This window comes from Mercenaria mercenaria, chromosome 6 (assembly GCF_021730395.1).
Source record: "Mercenaria mercenaria strain notata chromosome 6, MADL_Memer_1, whole genome shotgun sequence".
Taxonomy (NCBI): domain Eukaryota; kingdom Metazoa; phylum Mollusca; class Bivalvia; order Venerida; family Veneridae; genus Mercenaria; species Mercenaria mercenaria.
In genome coordinates this window covers 79,290,837-79,313,851 of record NC_069366.1, presented here as the reverse complement: position 1 = coordinate 79,313,851, position 23,015 = coordinate 79,290,837, and positions in this window count along the sequence as shown.

Genomic DNA, 23,015 nt, shown 5'->3' with positions numbered 1-23,015 from the left:
CTGACCAAACTGACAACACACAGAAAACAAGTTCCAAAGTATTTACCAAACATAACTTTCATATTGCATTTTGCAATCATATTTTCGATCCAGATATGATTAAATAGATCTACACATTTTATATCAACAACAGTATGTGAAGAAAACTAAACTGCATTATAAATATAAATTATAATACAAAAATGTAGATCTTCTTAAGCGTAAGAATAATAAAGATGCTTGATTTGATCACGTGATCGATTCTGAAACCGAAACTTGTTTTGATCATGTGACCTATTCTGAAATCCAATAACTAGTTTTAATAATGCTCAAAAATGTGTTCATGATTCTGCGTGAAATAGCAGCTACTAAGGAATTGCAACGCCACTGATAAACCGATAGATTATTGATTTTTTCATCACTGTGCCTCTACACTGTTGTGGATGTGTATTATGGAGAAACTTTATCAGTTTGCGGTGATCAGTACCGTTTATCAGTAGGCGAATCTATAAATATGCGGCAACATCCTATAGGTCCTGATTTGCAATCTGTTAAAATATCTTTTCTGTGCAGGTGATATGACATGCAGTGACAAGGTTCAGTAACTCTACTTTGCATCTTTTCAAAATTATTCCCCTTTTACAACTTTGCAGTTTTTTGTTAGCTCACCTGAGCCAAAGGCTCATGGTGAGCTTTTGTGACCGCTCAATGTCCGTCGTCCGTCAACATTTTCTAAAAAACTCTTCTTGAAAACCACCACGCAGAATTAAACCAAACTTCACAGAAGTGATCCTTGGGTGGCCCCCATTCAAAATTGTTCAAAGATTTGAATGCCATGCAGAATTCTGGTTGCCATAGCAGCCGAAAGGAAAAACTTTAAAAATCTTCTTGTCCAAAACCGCAAGGCATAGAGCCTTGATATTTGGCATGTAACATCATCTTATGGTCCTCTAGTAAGATTGTTCAAATTGTGCCCCTGGGGTGTAAAAAATCTTCTTGTCTAAAACCATAAGACCTAGGCCTTTGATATTTGGTATGTAGCATTGCCTTATGGTCCTCTACCAAAATTATTCAAATTATAACCCTGGGGTGAAAAGAGGCCCTGCCCCGGGGGGTCTCAAATTTTCCATAGACTTATATAGGAAAAAACTTAAAAAATCTTCTTGTCTGAAACTGCAGGTCCTAGGCTTTTGATATTTGGTATGTTACATTGCCTTGTGGTCCTCTACCAAAATTGTTCAAATTATGCCCCTGGGGTGAAAAGAGGCCCAGCCCTAGGGTTCCCAAATTTAACATAGACATATCTAGAGGGGAAAAATCTTCTTGTCTGAAAGTTCAAAGCCTAGGCCTTGATATTGGGTATGTAGCATTGCCTCTTGTTATATAAATTATATAGGAATGAATACTTCAAAAATTATCAGATCATATTTTCATAGAGTGCTTTATCATAATTACCTGATGACCCAAAGTGATTAGGGGTCACTTGACTGTGACCTTGACCTACTGACCTACTTTCTTGTTATTTAAGGTACAGCCTTGAAATTTAGATGACATGTACAGTTTTTCACACCAATCTTAAAACTGACTCTCAGTTACCATGAATGTGACCTACTGACCTACTTTCTAATAATTTCTAATTTAAAATATTTTAGCATCAATTTGCCATTTTAAACATGTGGCTCATATATTACCCGGGTGAGCGATTCAGGGTCATCATGACCCTCTTGTTAAATTCTTATATGTAAGCTGGTATCTCAGTACCCAGTAATGGAGATTTTCAATTTACTTCAACGCGGACTGCGGACTGTGTACTTACAGTAGGAGTTTTCTCAAAATATTTAAAGGTTCGCAAAAAAGGAAACATACTTAGGGTATATACGTTTCTTTTACCTATATTTGTAGTAACTTTTGTCTTCATTGTACAAAGTGTATTGTGATATAATTATCTGCTATAATACACGGCTACTAAACACTAGCGCCACCACCAAACTGTGGTGATAAGGAAAAGAGCTATCAACATTTCCGTGGTGCAGCTATCATCCATTCTACTTGTAAACACGCGAGCAAAATTTATATTTTATCTTATATTTTTATTGAAAGAAACTTTTTTTCGAAAATCGGAGAATGTAGTTCCGTGTAGCAAAACTTTTACTACAGGATTACTGTAATTTCATTAAAATATTATGCAAATTGTAGTGCCATGAGCTTTTCTCCCGACTCTGACAGTGGCATATTTTTATATCGGCCAGTATTTGAACACCATTCCGATGAATGGACACACTGTAAGAACACACTTGCGCATGTAAATCGTGTAGAAATGAATTACACGTATTCCCATACACCAAACAATTACGAAAAACACAGCAAAAAATTAAAACACGACTATTTTTGAAAGTGGTGGTGCTATCACTCAAGTGGTGGCGCTATACAGTAGTGGTGGCGCTGTTGTTTATCATTAGTGACTAGTATATTCAATTTTGATATAGGAAAATGTCTGTCTGCAAGCCACGGAAATTTCTACAATAATCGATGCTATCAAACTATCCCACACTATACTCAAATTACATTACTGAACAAAATACATGCAGTAACCTCTACATGATCGCAAAATAATCTACATGTATATGCATTCAGATTGTACATCTAAGTTCTATTGATTAACCATATTTAATCGATTGGAATTGAAAATGTACAGTACTCACTTCTCAGAAAGAACTGTAAAAGTAAGGTCTTTTGCTGACATGGAAACGTATAAAAACAGTAGGAAGTAATTTTCAGAATCTTAATATAACAAATAAATTCTACACTATCTTCAAATTATTTCCTGGACACAAATCTTTGTTTGAAATAAATATATTGCTACTATTTTTCTTGACCTGAATTTAAAATACACTTACATTTGTATATAAGTAGAATATTCAAAGGTCAGAAATAATTCTACAATAACATTTTAAAAAAGGAAAAACTATATATTTTTGGTTGGATTTAACCTCGTACCGACACATGATAGGTCATATGAAGACTTTCCAGCTTTTTATTGGTGGAGGAAGAGCCCAGGTGCCCCTCAGTGCATTATTTCATCACGAGCGGTCACCTGGGTAGAACCACCGACCTTCCATAAGCCAGCTAGCTAGCTGGGTGGCGTCCTCACATGAAGAATTCAGGAAAATATTTACTTTGACTTCAAGAGCCCCAAGGGTCTGTGAGTATTTTGTTCTTTTTTTTTCTTGGATAGAGAATGTTTCATAAATTATCAATTAGAGAATATTGGTGTTTGTTTTGTTCCGGATGGATCAGCAGTTCGTATTATTGAATGCCGTAACAGCGCCACCGCTACTATATAGCGCCATCACTAGAGTTAAAGCGCCACCACTTCTAAAATTCCTGGTATATTTCTTTTTTACCGAGATTCTATTATTCATGGTGTATGCGTGTATAATTATTTATCATTTCCACACCATTTGCATGCGCAGATATGTTCTTACAGTGTGTCCATTCATCGAAATGGTGTTCGAATACTGGCCGATATGAAAATGTGCCACTGTCAGATTCGGGAGAAAAGCTCTTGACACCACAATTTGCGTACTATCTTAATGAAATTACAGCCGACTTGAAGTAAAAGTGTTGTTACACGGAACTACATTCTCCGAATTTCGAAAAAAGTTCTATCAATAAAAATATATGATAAAATATAAACTTTACAAGTAGAAATGGGCGATAGCTGCACCACGGAAATGTCGATAGCTCTTTTCCTTATCACCACAATTTGGTGGTGGCGCTAGTGTTTAGTAGCCGTTTAATACAATACATACGTTTGAAAATATATGGATATTGAACAGGCTACATTTAAAACATGTAATTGCAATTTTCAAATGTCATCTAAATACTCTGTCCCATTTTACTTGCATTAAGCAGGTTCTTCAATTATCCATATGCTTTAACATTTTGTTAAATTTTATTGTGACCGATCAATGTCCGTCGTGCATCATCCGTCAACAATTTGTAAAAAAATCTTCTTCTTGAAAACCACTGGGCAGAATTACACCAAACTTCACAGGAATGATCCGTGGGTGGCCCCCTTTCAGATCGTTCAAAGAATTGAATTCCATGCAGAACTCTGGTTGCCATGGCAACCGAAAGGAAAAACTTTAAAAATCTTCTTCTCAAAAACCCAGAAGCCCTAGAGCTAAGATATTTGGTGTGAAGCATTGCCTAGTAGACCTCTACCAAGTTTGTTCAAATCATGACCCCAGGGTCAAAATTGACCCCGCCCCAGGGGTCACTTGATTTTACATAAGAAAATCTTAAAAAATCTTCTTCTCAAAAACCAGAAGCCCTAGAGCTTAGATATTTGACATGTAGCATTGCCTAATGGACCTCTACTAGAATTGTTCAAATCATGACCCCAGGGTCAAAAATGACCCTGCCCTAGGGGTCACTTGATTTTACATAGGAAAATCTTCAAAATTTTCTAAAAATAAACCAGAAGGCCTAGAGCTTAGATATTTCACATGTAGCATTACCTAGTGGACCTCTACAAAATTTGTTCATATCATGACCCTCTGGATCAAAATTGACCCCGCCCCAGGGGTCACTTGATTTTATATAGGAAAATCTTCAAAAAATTTCTGAAAATAAACCAGAAGGCCTAGAGCCTAGATATTTCACATGTAGCATTACCTAGTGGACTCTACAAAATTTGTTCAAATCATGTCCCCCAGGGTCAAAATTGACTCCGCCCTAGGGGTCACTTGATTTTACATAGGACAATCTTAAAAAAAATTCTAAAAATAAACCAGAAGTCCTAGATCTTAGATATTTGACATGTAGCATTGCCTAGTAGACTTTTACAAAATTTATTCAAATCATGACCCCTGGGGTCAAATTGACCCCGCCCCATGGGGTTACTTAATTGTACAGAAAAATCTTCAAAATTTTCTAAAAATAAACCAGAAGGCCTAGAGCTTAGAAGTTTTCAAATCTTGTTTTTTTTAAGTTACTTTAAGAAAATTTCAACTATATTTTCTCATAATTCTATTGAATGATTTTTATTATGATCTTTTGACCTTGAAGACTTGTCCTTAAGTGCAATGATAACAGGTGAGCGATATAGGGCCATCATGGCCCTCTTGTTATATTTTAAGACATTTCTGGCATTACTTAACCTCCGCGCGAATCGAAAGACATGACATGTTAAGTTTCGAACACCCTGTACTACAATAATAATTTACCATAATATGTTCATGCATTAAAAATACAACTTGAAACAAGGATTTGAAGATAACGGCGATTCCTGGTTTTAATATGTGTCCGTCCGTACAATTCCTACACTAGTTTTTCCTAGCAACAAAATAAGAAAAAAAAAACGCAGTACAAAATATAATTGTGAAAAAAATAATAAAACATTCTGAATGAAATTAAAGTCCGTTTAATTTTTGTTGCATAGTATAAATACCGTGTTCTCGTAGACTTCTGTACGAAAAAGGTCATTGTTTTCTATTAATTTTGATAATTGTATCTAATGTTCGATAAAATAGAAGTTTTACTGAAATATCTTGAATGATTTAGTTTAACACTTTGTCTAAACATACAGGAAGTTCTCATACATGTATCTTTCAACTCGTCGAAACGAGATCCGATACATTACTATATTTTAACTAAAACATCCTGAACTAGTGATGTATCAGCATGTTTGGAAATAAAAAAAAGAAATAGCCACTTCATATTTTCATAATGATTGAATCTTATATCAGAATTGCATGATAGAAGTTAAGTTTTAAATTTACTATCTTAAAGTGACTACTCAGTATGGATTATCAGTCACAACTGGAATTTAATCTTTAAGTACCATTAAAACTGGTTGTCAAAATGTCAATCTAAAACCCAGCGGCGAACATTGTTTTGTAAAAGTTAGGCATGGGACGCGTCCAAGGTCAAATTCCAGTCATTATGCATACATATGGTATGTGTAGATACTTGGCTTTGGGGAACTTGGACAAAGATGTAAACTCATGAAAACTCAGGGTATATATTGGTTTAAAAATTTCTAATGTAGCCATCTTTCGTGACCGGGAAAACTGAATGAATTCAGTACCGTATAAAAATGAATTTGTAGGGTTTGAAATAGTTCAGAATATACATGTATATACCAAGTAAGACATTTTTTACCGCGGTGCATCGTATCGTGCATATTCAGAATTGTGCGTCGTACAATAGCATTTCAGCGACCCGAGTGCAATAGTATGAAACTATGTTTCCAAAATTACTATATACATTCTTTGATACCAAATATTCAACTAACTTGTAACATATGTTGTTTTGATTCCCTGATCTAAAATAGGCGAACCTCTTGTGGCACAGGGGAAGAGTGTCTGTGTCCTTACTAGGTGGTCATTGGTTCAAATCCTTGATTAAAAGGTATGTTGATCGTTGAATTAACAGCCGTTTTCACTGCTAGCGAATACTGGCTAGAACCTCACAAAATTGACTACAAGTGTACACTTCAGATAAAAAAAGAATAAGTTTGCGATGTCTTGTTTATAAATACGGTAGTCGAAAGATTTGAATAGATACATAAATAAAAAAGGGTATAAAAGGTTAAAAATGCGCCCACGCTGTTAAGAACGCTTGTAAGACAAAATACATGTATATCGGTAATTCATGTATACAATACAACGGATATTAATAAATCTTATAACTGTCTATTCTCTGATATTTTAATTGGAAACAGTATTAAGGCATTAGAACCGGATGCTAAATATGCCACTGTTCAATTATGCATAAAAACTTATATACAGTTTGAGAAAACCCCTATAGTAAGTTCGCAGTCCGTGGTCCGCAGTACGCGTCGAAGTAAGCTGAAAATCTCTAATGGGAATGGATTGAAACTTCTCACACTTGTCCACTGTCATGAGCTGATAAGCACTGTGAAGGTTCCATAAGCCTGTTTACCAATTTTTAGCTCACCTGAGCACAAGGTGCTCAAGGTGAGCTTTTGTGATCACCCTGTGTCCGTTGTTCGTCGTCAGTCGTCCGTCGTCGTCAACAATTTGACTGTTAATGAAACTTGGTCAGAATGTTACTCTTAACAAAATCTTGGATGAGTTTGATATTGGGTCATCTGAGGTTAAAAACTAGGTCACCAGGTCAAATCAAAGGAAAAGCTTGTTAACACTCCAGAGGTCACAATTTTGGCCCAATCTTAATGAAATTTGGTCAGAATGTTACTCTTAATAAAATCTTGGAAAAATTTGATATTGGGTCATCTGGGGTCAAAAATTAGGTCACCAGGTCAAATCAAAGGAAAAGCTTGTTAACATTCTCGAGGTCACAATTTTGGCCTAATCTTAATGAAACTTGGTAAGAATGTTACCCTCAATAAAATCTTGGAAAAGTTTGATATTGGGTCATCTGCGGTCAAAAACTAAGTCACTAGGTCAAATCAAAGGAAAAGCTTGTTAACACTCTAGAGGCCACATTTATGACTGTATCTTAATGGAACTTGGTCAGAATGTTAATCTGGATGATCTCAAGGTCTAGTTTGAATCTGGGTCATTCAGGATAAAAAACTAGGTCGCCAGGTCAAATCAAAGAAAACACTGTAGAGGCCACATTTATGACAATATCTTAATGAAACTTGGTCAGAATGTTAATCTTGATGATTTATAGGTCATGTTTAAATTTGGGTAAAACGGGGTCAAAAACTAGGGCACTAGATCAAATCAAAGGAAAAGCTTGTTAACACTCTAGAGGCCACATTTATGACCATATCTTAATGAAACTTGTCAGAATGTTAATCTTGATGATCTTTAGGTCAGTAGGTCAGGTGAGCGCTACAGGGCCTTCATGGCCCTCTTGTTACAAAATTATGCCCCTTTTTTGGCCTTTGTATTCATTCAGTTGACATGGCTGTTGAATAGTTGAGCGTTGCTGTCCTACGACAGCTCTTATTTATCTCAGAGCAATGCATGACTGAGTAGCTAAAAAGCCTTCCTTTACTATTCAAAGCTGGACGTTGACTTTCAAATCACTTTGCCATCACCTTTGTTGAGCGGAAACTCTTCAAGTGGCATAAAATTCTTTCAGGTGAGTAAGCAATACAAGTGGTTTACCAAAGATTATTAGTTCTACCCAGGCATCTGCCCATGCCTATAAGGTGGGGACCTGGTTGAACCGCTGGTCTTCCGCAAGCAGGCTGGATGAATCACATAATGACAAAAGCACTTAGCTACGGAAGAACTTTGTTAACTGTACTTCATGACCAGTTAGAATGTCAAAAATAAAACATTACTGAATAGACTTTTACATTTCTGTGCAATGTGTATAATGTGTTATTCAGTGAGTTTATGAAAAATTTTAGAAATAAGGTTCTGCATAAGTAGAAAAAATTATATTATATTATATATTAAAAAGTATATTAATGACTAATATAACTATATATGATTAGTTTCTTAGTTATATTAGTGATTAATACGAGAACGATATGGGGTCAGACTAACTAACCCAGAGAGAGTGTCCTCTCAACGGTCCTTTATTCACAAACTAATCAATAATTTTTGACAACATATATATACAAAGGAAAAAGTTGTTAACACTGAAAAGGCCACATTTATGAGTGTATCTTCATGAAACATGCTCAAAATGTTAATGATCTCAAGGTCTAGTTTTAATCTGGGTCATTTAGGGTAAAAAAACTAGGTCACCAGGTCAACTCAAAGGAAAAGCTAGTTAACCCGCTAGAGGTCATATTATTGACTGTAACTTCATGAAACTTAGAATGTTAATCTTGATGATCTTTAGGTCAAGTTCAATTCTTGGTCATGTGGGATCAAAATCTAGGTTTCCGGGTAAAGTCAAAGGAAAATCTAGTTAACACTTTAGAGGCTACATTTATGACCATATCTGTATAAATATTAATGATTTTATAGTAACTTGCAAAAAAACAAATTTCACTTTGCAGAAAAAGTCAGGTTGCAACATACCTCATCGATGTTTATTGTTTCAATGAAACAATATCCTTTGAATTTTCCATCTGGAGCTTTTTTCAATGTAATCCCAATAAATTTTATGTTGCTGCAGGCCAGCAACTTGTAAACCTGAAAATGCATTAGACAGTTATAGAAGCTGGTAACAAAAGATGAACTGTTAGTTTCAAATACATTTTATCAACCCCATATCCCTTTTGGGCCTCACACAGAGTGAAACTGGCTTATCAGTAACACTGGTCAGTGCAGATTTATCAATAACACAGATATTAAAATAAAAATTTCAAGTGTAAACTGAATTGTAGGATGATTCAGGTGACATTAATAATGTTGTGCAGAATTTTAAGCCAACATTTCTCAGTAAATAGTGACCAAATTTCAGGTGCCATTAATGATGTTGTGCAGTATTCATTACTGAAATTTCTTGGTAAATGGTGACCAAATTTCAGGTGCCATTAATGATGTGCAGTATTCATTACTGAAATTTCTTGGTAAATGGTGACCAAATTTCAGGTGCCATTAATGATGTTGTGCATTATTCATTAATGAAATTTCATGGTAAATGGTGACCTAATTTCAGGTGCCATTAATGATGTTGTGCAGTATTCATTACTGAAATTTCTTGGTAAATGGTGACCAAATTTCAGGTGCCATTAATGATGCTGTGCAGTATTCATTACTGAAATTTCTTGGTAAATGGTTACCAAATTTCAGGTGCCATTAATGATGCTGTGCAGTATTCATTACTGAAATTTCTCAGTAAATGATGTAATAGGGGCCGTTTATAGGCCCCTTCCCCTCAGAAAATTCTTTAAAATCATGCAGTTTTCCCCAAAAATTGACTTTACATCAGGTTTTTTATTCCCCTTTGCCCAAATACCGAGTTGTTTTTTTTCCCAAATCAGAGGCCTGGGCCCCTTCCCCTCCTGGTAAAAAAACCCCTGCCTTGACAAATTGAGTGCCTTTCAAATACATGTAACCACTATTAACAGGAATATGTGCTGCTTATTATTGCTACCTCTAACATCATGCAATGACACAGTACACACAGTTTACCTAAGATGAAAGAACATACATACCTCCTCTTCCCCCCAACCTAGAGGTAATTGTCCTACATAAACTTTTTTTGCCTTGTCTTTCACCATTTTTGAATAACCTGAAATAAATACATTTTATAAGTTTAAATTCTTACAGTCAATCTTAAACACAACAAATCTTTAATTCTTTGTGTTACGTTAATACGTTAGATTTACATGTTTGTTGCTGAACTAAAAAACAAGAAGAGACTATAGGACATCCAGCTTGAGTTTTCCACAGTTTCTCATGCAAGGTTTCATGAATCTGTATGTATAAGTATTTCATATAGATTCATGAAACCTTACATGAGTTTATTTTCAGAGTTGTGGTCCCTGATATAGTCAAAACCTTGTGACACACCAAGCTCAAAAAGTAAATGATATAAATGGATGAAAACTTCTGTGAGTTTTTATCATGATATAAACTTGCATGCCTCATATTTTTTGGCTGGCTCCACCCTCTATTTTTAAAGTTATGGCCCCTGAAATAGTAAAAAAATCACATTTTCACCTAATTATGTGCCTAGTTTAAAAAGTATTCGAGTTAAATTCATGAAACCTTGCTTGAGTCTTGATCATGGTTTGACCTTGCACACTTGGCATTTTCTTGAGAATCTTAGCACATATTACAGAGTACGGCCCTTGAAATAGCCAAAATAGTGGATTTCTTGTTTGTGATGCTCATAGTTTAAAAAGTATATGGCCTAGAATAATGAATCCTTTTCATAAAATGTTTGTTGAGGTTATATACCCCTTTAAGACTGTAAACATTTGAATTATTTCCCCTTATTTGTGACAAATGTACCATTGGGGGACACACCCTGTGTCCTACAGATACATTTTATTTGAGATACACACAACACAAAGTTGTATGCCCTTAGGCATATTTTTGACACCTAAGATCCATTGCTCTGGTTTAACAGGCAGAAATCCAGAACAAAATATCACAGGTGGACAAATTAACATGCTGAATAATATTCATCTGATGTGTCATGACCCTAAGTATAAACACTTTTTGATATAGTGTTTGATATAGTACGACACAAACTTTTATGCCCTTTTTATGCACATTTTTGTGCCCACCCCCATGAGTGCTGGGGGCATATACATGGCGGTTTTTATAATTTGAAGAAATAAAGAAAAAGACATTGAAATATGTTTCAATTACACAAACAAAAAAGAAAAGAAAAAGTGGAAACAAAAAAGGGAAAAAATGATTATACAAAAACTATGGTTGTACTTCTGTTACAATGCGACCGACCGCACCTTCCCCCCCCCCCCCCCCCCCCCACCCGCGATGCTGGACCCCTGTTGAACTAGGTACTACATGTAATCTGTGACCAGGAAGCGCTATAATTATACTTGTTGATGAAATCGTCCTGTATTTTTTATTTATACCTGTACGTCATTAAAGATCTTTTCATTTTGTGAATCAGTCAAAGTATCCGCACCAAAAAGAAGTTTGCGTGGGCTTAATGGATGGAAAGAACGGGTACTTTGAAAGAGTTGTAGTCTTTCATTTCGAAACAATACCCTTTGAATTTTCCATCTGGAGGTTTTTTTCAATGTAATCCCAATAAATTTTATGTTGCTGCAGGCCAGCAACTTGTAAACCTGAAAATGCATTAGACAGTTATAGAAGCTGGTAACAGAAGATGAACTGTTAATTTCAAATAGATTTTATCAACCCCATATCCCTTTTGGGCCTCACACAGAGTGAAACTGGCTTATCAGTAACACTGGTCAGTGCAGATTTATCAGTAACTCAGGCACGTCTTCTTATTGAGTCAGATATTAAAATGAAAATTTCAAGTGTAAACTGAATTGTAGGATGATCGTAATTGCAGACAAACTGGTAAGAATTTTTTGTTTGACAATTTCATACTTTTCTTTCAGATAAATGAGTGTTCCCATTATTGGGAGCATTCTATACCGATATTTCTCGATAAATGGTGACCTCATTTCAGGTGCCATTAATACACGACTACTAGACACTAGCGCCACCACCAAATTGTGGTGATAAGGAAAAGAGCTATCGACATTTCAGTGGTGCAGCTATCGCCCGCTTCTACTTGTAAACACTTGAGTAAAATTTATATTTATTTCTCCCCCAGGAGACATATTGTTTTTGTCCTGTCCGTCCGTCCGTCTTTCCGTCCGTCCGTCCGTCACACTTCATTTCCGAGCAATAACTGGAGAACCATTTGACCTAGAACCTTCAAACTTCATAGGGTTGTAGGGCTGCTAGAATAGACGACCCCTATTGTTTTTGGGGTCAATCCGTGAAAGGTCAAGGTCACAGGGGCCTGAAAATTGAAAACCATTTCCGATCAATAACTAGAGAACCACTTGACCCAGGATGTTGAAACTTGATAGGATGATTGATCATGAAGAGTAGATGACCCCTATTGATTTTGGTGTCACTCCGTCAAAGGTCAAGGTCACAGGGGCCTGAACATTGAAAACCATTTCCGATCAATATCTAGAGAACCACTTGACCCCGAATGTTGAAACTTCATAGGATGATTGGTCATGAATAGTAGATGACCCCTATTTATTTTGGGGTCACTCTGTCAAAGGTCAAGGTCACAGGGGCCTGAACATTGAAAACCATTTCCAATCAATAACTAGAGAACCACTTGACCCAGAATGTTGAAACTTCATAGGATGATTAGTCATAAAGAGTAGATGACCAAGGTGGATTTTGGGGTCACTCCATCAAAGGTCAAGGTCACAGGCGCCTGAACATTGAAAACCATTTCCGGTCAGTAACTTGAGAATCACTTGACACAGAATGTTGAAACTTAATAGGATGATTGGTCATGCAGAGTAGATGACCCCGAACGATTTTGGGTTTTTTTTGAAAGGTCAAGGTCACAGGGGCCCGAACATTGAAAACCATTTCTGGTCAATAACTTGAGAATCGCTTGACCCAGAATAATGAAACTTCATGGGATGATTGGTCATGCAGAGTAAATGACCCCAATTGTTTTTGGGGTCACTCCATTAAAGGTCAAGGTCACAGGGGCCTGAACATTGATAACCAGTTCCGACCAATAACTTGAGAACCACTTGACCCAGAATGTTGAAACTTCATAGGATGATTGAACATGCAGAGTAGATGACCCCTATTGATTTTGGGGTCAGTCTATAAAAGGTCAAGGTCACAATGGCCTGTTCATGTAAAATCATCTTTTGGAAATAACTTGAGAACCACTTGACCTACAATGTTGAAACTTGATAGGATGATTGGACATGCAGAGTAGATGACCCCTCTTTATTTTGAGGTCACTTGATCAAAGGTCAGGGTCACAGGAGCCTGAACAGTGACTTGAGAACCACTAGGCCAAGAGTGTTGAAATTTAACGGGATGACTGGACATGCCAAGTAGATGATCCCTATTGCAGCCAACCATCAGTGTCTCTTTGACTTTCGCTCCTGAGCCCTATTGACTTCTTGCCTATGGGACTTTGCATTGGGGGAAACATGCGCTTTTTTACGAAAGCATTTTCTAGTTTATCTTATATTTTTTTTTGATAGAACTTTTTTTCAAAAATCGGAGAATGTAGTTCCGTGTAACAAACTTTTACTACTGGTTGGCTGTAATTTCATTAAAATAATATGCAAATTGTGGAGTCAGGAGCTTTTCTCCCGAATCTGACAGTGGCACATTTTCATATCAGCCAGTATTCGAACACCATTCCGATGAATAGACACACTGTAAACATACCTGCGCATGCAAATGGTGTAGAAATGATAAATAATTATATACGCACACATTATGAATAATAGAATCTCGGGTTAGAAGAAATATACAAGGATTTTTATACGCCCAAAGGGAAGTATTATGTTATGATGCTTTTATACGCCCGAAGGGACGTATTGTTATGACGCTGGTCCGTCCGTCCGTCCGTCTGTTAGCAATTTCGTGTCTGCTCTGTAATTCTTGAACCCCTTGAAGGATTGCAAGGCAACTTGACACAAATATTCACCACACCGAGACGATGTGCAGAGCGCATATTTTGGATGTCTCGCTTCAAGGTCAACGTCACACTTAGAGGTCAAAAGTCATATCAGTTTGTTTTGTGTCCGCTCTGTAACTCTTGAACTGCTGGAAGGATTTCAAAGAAACTTGGGAGAAATGTTCACCACACTGAGACGATGTGCAGAGCGCATGTTCCGGATGACCCGCTTCAAGGTCAAGGTCACACTTAAGGGTCAAAAGTCATACATGACTTTGCTTTGTGTATATTACTCTGCATTGCAGTGCTCTTGTTTTTATTTGGCAGATCTCTTTTTTGTACTTACAATTTTTTTTTTAATTACTTCCCTTTTATGTTACTATAAATAGCTCTGTTTGAAACTTTTTTATTATTGGCCGTAGGGAAAAATCGAGACCACTTTTCTGTGGTACAACATGGATGGTACTTCCAATTTTTAGGTCTATTTTTACATACCTGTACCTGATGATTTTTTGTAGACTTTGAAATTTTTTTTGTGGACTTAGATTTGTTTTTTTTTTTAAGTTTTCGTTTTGTTGTTCCAGTCCTTTGGGTTACAACAGTCAAATTCTTAAAATTTTGCTCCCATCCTATGATGTAAGCCTTCGGGCGTATATTGCCCCGCTTGGCGGCGCTCTTGTTAAAAGTGGTGGCGCTATAACTCTAGTGATGGCGCTATACAGTAGTGGTAGCGCTGTTACGGCATTCAATAATACGAACTGCTGACGCATCCAGAACAAAACAAACACCAATATTCTCTAATTGATAATTTTCCTGCAAGGAATTATGTTATGAAAGAAAGAAAAACACCATCATAGTTTTTTTACCTTCATGAAACATTCTCTATCCAAGAAAAAAAGAACATAATACCCACAGACCCTTGGGACTCTTGTAGTCAAATAAAATAGTTTCCTTTGTTTAAAATGTTAATGTAGAATTATTTCTTTTAAATATTCTACTTAAATACAAACGTAAGTGTACTTAAAATTCAGGTCAAGAAAAATAGTAGCAATACATTAATTTCAAACAAAGATTTGTGTCCAGGAAATAATTTGAAGATAGTGTAGAATTTATTTTTTAAACTAAGATTCTGAAAGTTACTTCCCTTTGTTTTTATACGTCGTTTGCATGTATTTGTAAACAAAAGACCTTACTTTCACAATTCTTTCTGAAAAGTGAGTACAGTACATTTTCAATTCCAATCGATTAAATATAATTTATCAATAGAGCTTAGACGTACAATCTGAATCCATATACATGTAGATTATTTTGCGATCATGTAGAGGTTACTACATGTATTTTGTCGAGTAACATAATTTTGGTATAGTGTGGGATAGGTTGATAACATCAATTATTGTAGAAATTTCCGTGGCTTGAAGACAGACATTTCCATATATTAAAATTGAATATATTAGCCACTAATCATATACAACAGCGCCACCACTACTGTATAGCACCACCACTAGAGTAATAGCGCCATCCCTTTAAAAAATAGTCGTGTTTTAACTTTTTACTGTGTTTTTCGTAATTCTTTTGTGTATGGGAATACGTGTAATTCATTTCTACACCATTTGCATGCACAGGTATGTTCTTACAGTGTGTCTATTCGTCGGAATGGTGTTCGAATACTGGCTGATACGGAAATGTGCCACTGTCAGATTCGGGAGAAAAGCTTCTGACACCACAATTTGCATATTATTTTAATGAAATTACAGCCAACCTGTAGTAAAATTTTTGTTATACAGAACTACATTCTCCGATTTTTGAAAAAAATTCTATCAATAAAAATATAAGATAAAATATAAATTTTACTCACGTGTTTACAAGTAGAAACGAGCGATAGTTGCACCACGGAAATGTCGATAGCTCTTTTCCTTATCACCACAATTTGGTGGTGGTGCTAGTGTTTAGTAGCCGTGTAATAATGTTGTGCAGAATTTTAAGCCAAAATTTCTCGGTAAATGGTGAACTTATTTTAGGTGTCATTAATGATGTTGTGCAGTATTCATTACCGAAATTTCTCGGTAAATGGTGACCTAATTTCAGGTGTCATTAATGATGTTGTGCAGAATTTTAAGCCAAAATTTCTCAGTAAATGGTGACCAAATTTCAGGTGCCATTAATGATGTGGTGCAGTATTCATTACCGAAATTTCTTGGTAAATGGTGACCTAATTTCAGGTGACATTAATGATGTTGTGCAGAATTTTAAGCCAAAATTTCTCAGTAATTGGTGACCAAATTTCAGGTGCCAATAAGGATGTTGTGCAGTATTCATTACTGAAATTTCTTGGTAAATGGTGACCAAATTTCAGGTGCCATTAATGATGTTGTGCAGTATTCATTACTGAAATTTCTTGGTAAATGGTGACCTGATTTCAGGTGCCATTAATGATGTTGTGCAGTATTCATTACTGAAATTTCTTGGTAAATGGTGACCAAATTTCAGGTGCCATTAATGATGCTGTGCAGTATTCATTACTGAAATTTCTTGGTAAATGGTTACCAAATTTCAGGTTCCATTAATGATGCTGTGCAGTATTCATTACTGAAATTTCTCAGTAAATGATATAATAGGGGCCGTTTATAGGCCCCTTCCCCTCAGAAAATTCTTTAAAATCATGCAGTTTTCCCCATAAATTGACTTTACATCAGGTTTTTTATTCCCCTTTGCCCAAATACCGAGTTGTTTTTTCCCCAAATTAGAGGCCTGGGCCCCTTCCCCTCCTGGTAAAAAAAAACCCTGCCTTGACAAATTGAGTGCCTTTCAAATACATGTAACCACTATTAATAGGAGTATGTTCTGCTTATTATTGCTGCCTCTAACATCATGCAATGACACAGTACACACAGTTTACCTAAGATGAAAGAATATACATACCTCCTCTTCCCCCCAACCTAGAGGTAATTGTCCTACATAAACTTTTTTTGCCTTGTCTTTCACCATTTTTGAATAACCTGAAATAAATATATTTTATAAGTTTAAATTCTTACAGTCTATATTTAACACAACAAATCTTTAATTCTTTGTGTTACGTTAATACGTTAGATTTACATGTTTGTTGCTGAACTAAAAAACAAGAAGAGACCATAGGACATCCAGCTTGAGTTTTCCACAGCTTCTCATGCAAGGTTTCATGAATCTGTATGTATAAGTATTTCATATAGATTCATGAAACCTTACATGAGTTTATTTTCAGAGTTGTGGCCCCTGATGTAGTCAAAACCTTGTGACACACCAAGCTCAAAAAGTAAATGATATAAATGGATGAAAACTTCTGTGAGTTTTTATCATGATATAAACTTGCATGCCTCATATTTTTTGTCTGGCTCCACCCTCTATTTTTAAAGTTATGGCCCCTGAAATAGTAAAAAAATCACATTTTCACCTAATTATGTGCGTAGTTTAAAAAGTATTTGAGTTAAATTCATGAAACCTTGCTTGAGTCTTGATCATGGTTTGACCTTGCACACTTGGCATTTTCTTGAGAATCTTAGCACTTATTACAGAGTTACGGCCCTTGAAATAGCCAAAATAGCGGATTTCTTGTTTGTGATGCTCATTGTTCAAAAAGTATATGGCCTAGAATAATGAATCCTTTTCATAAAATGTTTGTTGAGGTTATATACCCCTTTAAGACTGTAAACATTTGAATTATTTCCCCTTATTTGTGACAAATGTACCATTGGGGGACACACCCTGTGTCCTACAGATACATTTTATTTGAGATACACACAACACAAAGTTGTATGCCCTTAGGCATATTTTTGACACCTAAGTTCAATTGCTCTGGTTTAACAGGCAGAAATCCAGAACAAAATATCACAGGTGCACAAATTAACATGGCGAATAATATTCATCTGATGTGTCATGACCCTAAGTATAAACACTTTTTGATATAGTGTTTGATATAGTGTGACACAAACTTTTATGCCCTTTTTATGCACATTTTTGTGCCCACCCCCATGAGTGCTGGGGACATATAGATGTTCTCTTGTCCATCCGTCCATCCTTTCGAGAATGTTGTGTCGCATCTAGCTCCAAAACTATTTGACGTAGAGTCACAAAACATTACAGGAATGTTGGTCAGCATGTGTAGTTGTGCACCTGGGGTTTCGCGGCCTGATAAATTCAGTTGTGTAGGAGTTAAGGCCCCTGACTTAGTAAAAAATTGGTCATTTTAATGTTGTGTCGCACGTAGCTTCAAAAGTATTTGACCTAGAGTCACCAAAGTTTACAGGAATGTTGGTCAGCATGTGCAGTTGTGCACCTGGGGTTTCTTGTCCGAATTCATTCAGTATTGTAGAAGTTATGGACCCTGACCTGGGAAAAAATTGTAATTTTAATGTTTTGTCACGTTTAGCTCCAAAAATATTTTACCTGCAGTCATTATTTCACTACACAAGACCAGACTTCTTCTCAAAACTTACTCAAATAAAAAAGAGTTTGTGGAACATGTATGTTAAAATGTACTTGACCTAGAATCATAAAACATTACAGTATTGTTTTATAGCCTATGAAGTATTCTCTTTAGGATTTTACTCAGCTAGGCCAGAGCTATGGCCAACTAAGTGAAAACCCGAGTCATTAAACCATGTTACAGTGGCAGGAGTGGGGGCACCTGTGTCCTATGGACACACATCTAGTTAACTGAATATTAGGGCTGTAACTCTAGTTTGGCTGAGTGATATATCTAACAGAAACATAGGTGCACAGCTTCAAATGCTGAATAATATTTTCGTAATGTTTCATCTGGTCTGGCTGCGTGAGATCCCATTTAAAACACCAAGTGCAAAACATCCCTTGCTGAATAACAATCTTATTGAGTTTTGGTCACTTTGGATCAAATAAGTTAATTAACTGTCAATAAATGCTGTATATGCTGATAAATGACTTAATGTTTTGTACAAGTGTATGTTAGCAGAATTTGCTTACTAACCTGTCTTAGGCCCCCATCTTGTGCCTCTTCTTTTGGGTTCTGAAATAGTTTAGTTTAGTTTAGTTTAATCATATATTATTGCATATTTTCATTATATACATAATATACACATATCTAATACAGAAGTATGAAAATAGCAAGTGGGTTGGACTTTAAGTTATACCAACATTATAAGCAGCCCTTCCCACTGCGTCAAATAATTGTAGATTAAACTAATGGCGGTCTTTATAATTTGAAGGAATAAAGAAAAACACATTGAAATATGTTTCAAGTACACAAACAAAAAAGAAAAGAAAAAGTGGAAACAAAAAAGGGAAAAAATGATTATACAAAAACTATGGTTGTACTTCTGTTACAATGTCACCAACGCGACCGACCGCACCTTCCCCCCCCCCCCCCCCCCCCCCCGCGAAGCTCGACCCCTGTTGAACTAGGTACTACATGTAATCTGTGACCAGGAAGCGCTATAATTATACTTGTTGATAAAATCGTCCTGTATTTTTATGTCTCCCCAGGAGACATATTGTTTTTGCCCTGTCCGTCCGTCCGTCTGTCCGTACGTCACACTTCATTTCCGAGCAATAACTGGAGAACCATTTGACCTAGAACCTTCAAACTTCATAGGGTTGTAGGGCTGCTGGAGTTGACGACCCCTATTGTTTTTGGGGTCACTCCGTCAAAGGTCAAGGTCACAGGGGCCTGAACATTGAAAACCATTTCCGATCAATAACTAGAGAACCGCTTGACCCAGAATGTTGAAACTTCATAGGATGATTGGTCATGAAGAGTAGATGACCCTTATTGATTTTGGGATCACTCCGTCAAAGGTCAAGGTCACAGGGGCCTGAACATTGAAAACCATTTCCGATCAGTAACTAGAGAACCACTTGACCCGGAATGTTGAAACTTCATAGGATGATTGGTCATGAAGAGTAGATGACCCCTATTGATTTAGGGGTCACTCCGTCAAAGGTCAAGGTCACAGGGGCCTGAACATTGAAAACCATTTCCGATCAGTAACTAGAGAACCACTTGACCCGGAATGTTGAAACTTCATAGGATGATTGGTCATGAAGAGTAGATGACCCCTATTAATTTTGGGGTCACTCTGTCAAAGGTCAAGGTCACAGGGGCCTGAACATTGAAAACCATTTCCAATCAATAACTAGAGAACCACTTGACCCAGAATGTTGAAACTTCATAGGATGATTGGTCATGAAAAGTAGATGACCCCTATTGATTTTGGGGTCACACCGTCAAAGGTCAAGGTCACAGGGGCCTGAGCATGGAAAACCGTTTCCGATCAATAACTGGAGAACCACTTGACCCAGAATGTTGAAACTTCATAGGATGATTGTACATGCAAAGTAAATGACCCCTATCGATTTTGGGGTCACTCCATTGAAGGTCAAGGTCACAGGGGCTTGAACATTGAAAACCATTTCCGGTCAGTAACTTGAGAACCACTTGACCCAGAATGTTGAAACTTAATAGGATGATTGGTCATGCAGAATAGATGACCCCTATTGATTTTGGGGTCAGTCTATTAAAGGTCAAGGTCACAGTGGCCTGTTCATGTAAAATCATTTTTTGGAAATAACTTGAGAACCACTTGACCTACAATGTTGAAACTTAATAGGATGATTGGACATGCAGAGTAGATGACCCCTATTTATTTCCAGGTCACTTGATTAAAGGTCAAGGTCACAGGAGCCTTAACAGTGACTTGAGAACCACTAAGCCAAGAGTGTTGAAATTTGGCGGGATGACTGGACATGCCAAGTAGATGATCCCTATTGCAGCCAACCATCAGTGTCTCTTTGACTTTCGCTCCTGACCCCTATTGACTTCTTGCCTATAGGACTTTGCATTGGGGGAGACATGCGCTTTTTTACAAAAGCATTTTCTAGTTTATGTTTACCTGTACGTCATTAAAGATCTTTTCATTTTGTGAATCAGTCAAAGTATCCGCACCAAAAAGAAGTTTGCGTGGGCTTAATGGATGGAAAGAACGAGTACTTTGAAAGAGTTGTAGTCTTTCATTTCTAAACCGAGTACATTTGAAAAAGAAGTGTTCTGTATCTTCAATTCCATCTCCACATGCGCAAATAGGATCATCTCTGAGATGGTTTGTAAAAAGGTCAAAATTTAAGTTGCTGCACCTATTTCTCATGCTGCGTGATGAACTGAATGTAATCTTTCTCCGTATAAAAAGTATTTAGATACGTTTGGTGGTTTGAACATGTTTTTTAACTGGGATTTGAAGGAAGCAAGCGTCGGTGATTCACGGATGCTATTATCGAGTTCGTTCCATAGATTCAGTGATGACGGGACGACAGATTTAGAGTATATTTCAGTACGTCTTGATAGCGTGACGAAGTCGGAATTGTTTCTTAAGTTATATGGAGTCGAATCTTCAACAGAGTTGGGAAAAAGTTCCCTAAGGTATTCTGGCAATAGACCATTCTTATATTTGTAAATCAGATTCAGTTTTTGAATTTTTCTACGATCTGACAAGGAGACCCAACCTATTTCTTGTGTAAGACGTTCTATTGATACGGAACGCGTGAGACCTGTCACTATTCTGGCAGCTTCATATTGAATTTTGTCCACAGAGTTCTGTTCATATTCCGTGCAACTGTCCCAAACAACTGATGGGTATTCAATAAGAGGTCTTAAGTAAGCTATATAAATTTTATTTAGTGTAACGCGTTTCAGTTTGTATTTTAATTGACGCATAGACCCGAGCACTTTCGATGCTGATGCCAAAATATTATTGATATGGTCATGCCATTTGCCATCTTGGCTGAAAGTAATTCTTAGATGTTTATGATGGGCGACAAAACTAAGCGGTGTATTTTCAAAAATAAGGGATGGTTTCATGGAATTAGATAGCCCGAAGAACATCACTTCTGTTTTAGCTGGGTTAAACTTGATCAGCCATTGCTTTGCCCAAGAAGAAATTTTTTCAAGATCAGAATTTAACATTTCTTCCATGAGAGGAATGTTGTTGGTAGAAATTGCAAGGGAGCTGTCGTCGGCAAATAGACGAGTAGTACTTATAAGTGACTCAGCAATATCATTAACGTAAACTAAAAATAGTAAGGGACCAAGCACTGATCCTTGAGGAACCCCAGCATTCACATATTTTGTATCAGAAAATGATTGTTTGACGAATACTTTTTGAGAACGGACTTTTAAGTAGTTAACTATCCAGCAGAGAATATTGCCCGAGATACCATACTGTCGAAGTTTGAATATTAACCCCTTATGCCAAACTCTATCAAATGCCTTAGATATGTCACAAAATACCATACATGTCGGTTGTTTTTCGTCAATGGATTTACATATTTGATTATAGATATCAATAAGTTGGTAGACTGTGGAATGGCCAGGTAGAAAGCCAGGCTGATGTTTGTATATAAGGTTGTTGGAATGGAGATGATTATATATATTCTTGAACACGATTCTTTCCATTACTTTACCTAAACAGCTTATTAGGGAAATGGGTTTATAGTTGGAAGGCGAAGATTTTTCGCCCTTTTTAAAGATCGGCATAACATTTGCTAGTTTCCATGGATTCGGATATATTTGTTCAGATAGTGATCGATTAAATATGATTTTTAACGGGAAACATACTGACTTTGACGTCTGTCTTAACATTTGGTGGCTTATTTCATCCGGGCCGCTAGCCTTATTAATAGCTAAATTCGATAAAATGTCCGTTATATCTTGTTCCGTTATTACAATGTTGTTGAGGATGCTATTGGTTTTAAGACTGAATTCTGGAAGACCAGTTTGTGAGTCATCAAGCGTTGAAATAGAGACGAAATACACAATGTAGTTATTAAGAAGGTTTGCTTTGTCTTCGTCGGAGCTAGTATAATCATTATTGTCATTTAAAAGTGGCGGAATGTAGTCAATATTGCTCGAGTTTTCTTTTACTAACATTCTTACCAATTTCCAGTATTGCCGAGGATTAGAAGAACTGATTTCATTCATCGAGAATTCTAAATTGTTAAAGAATATTTCCTTT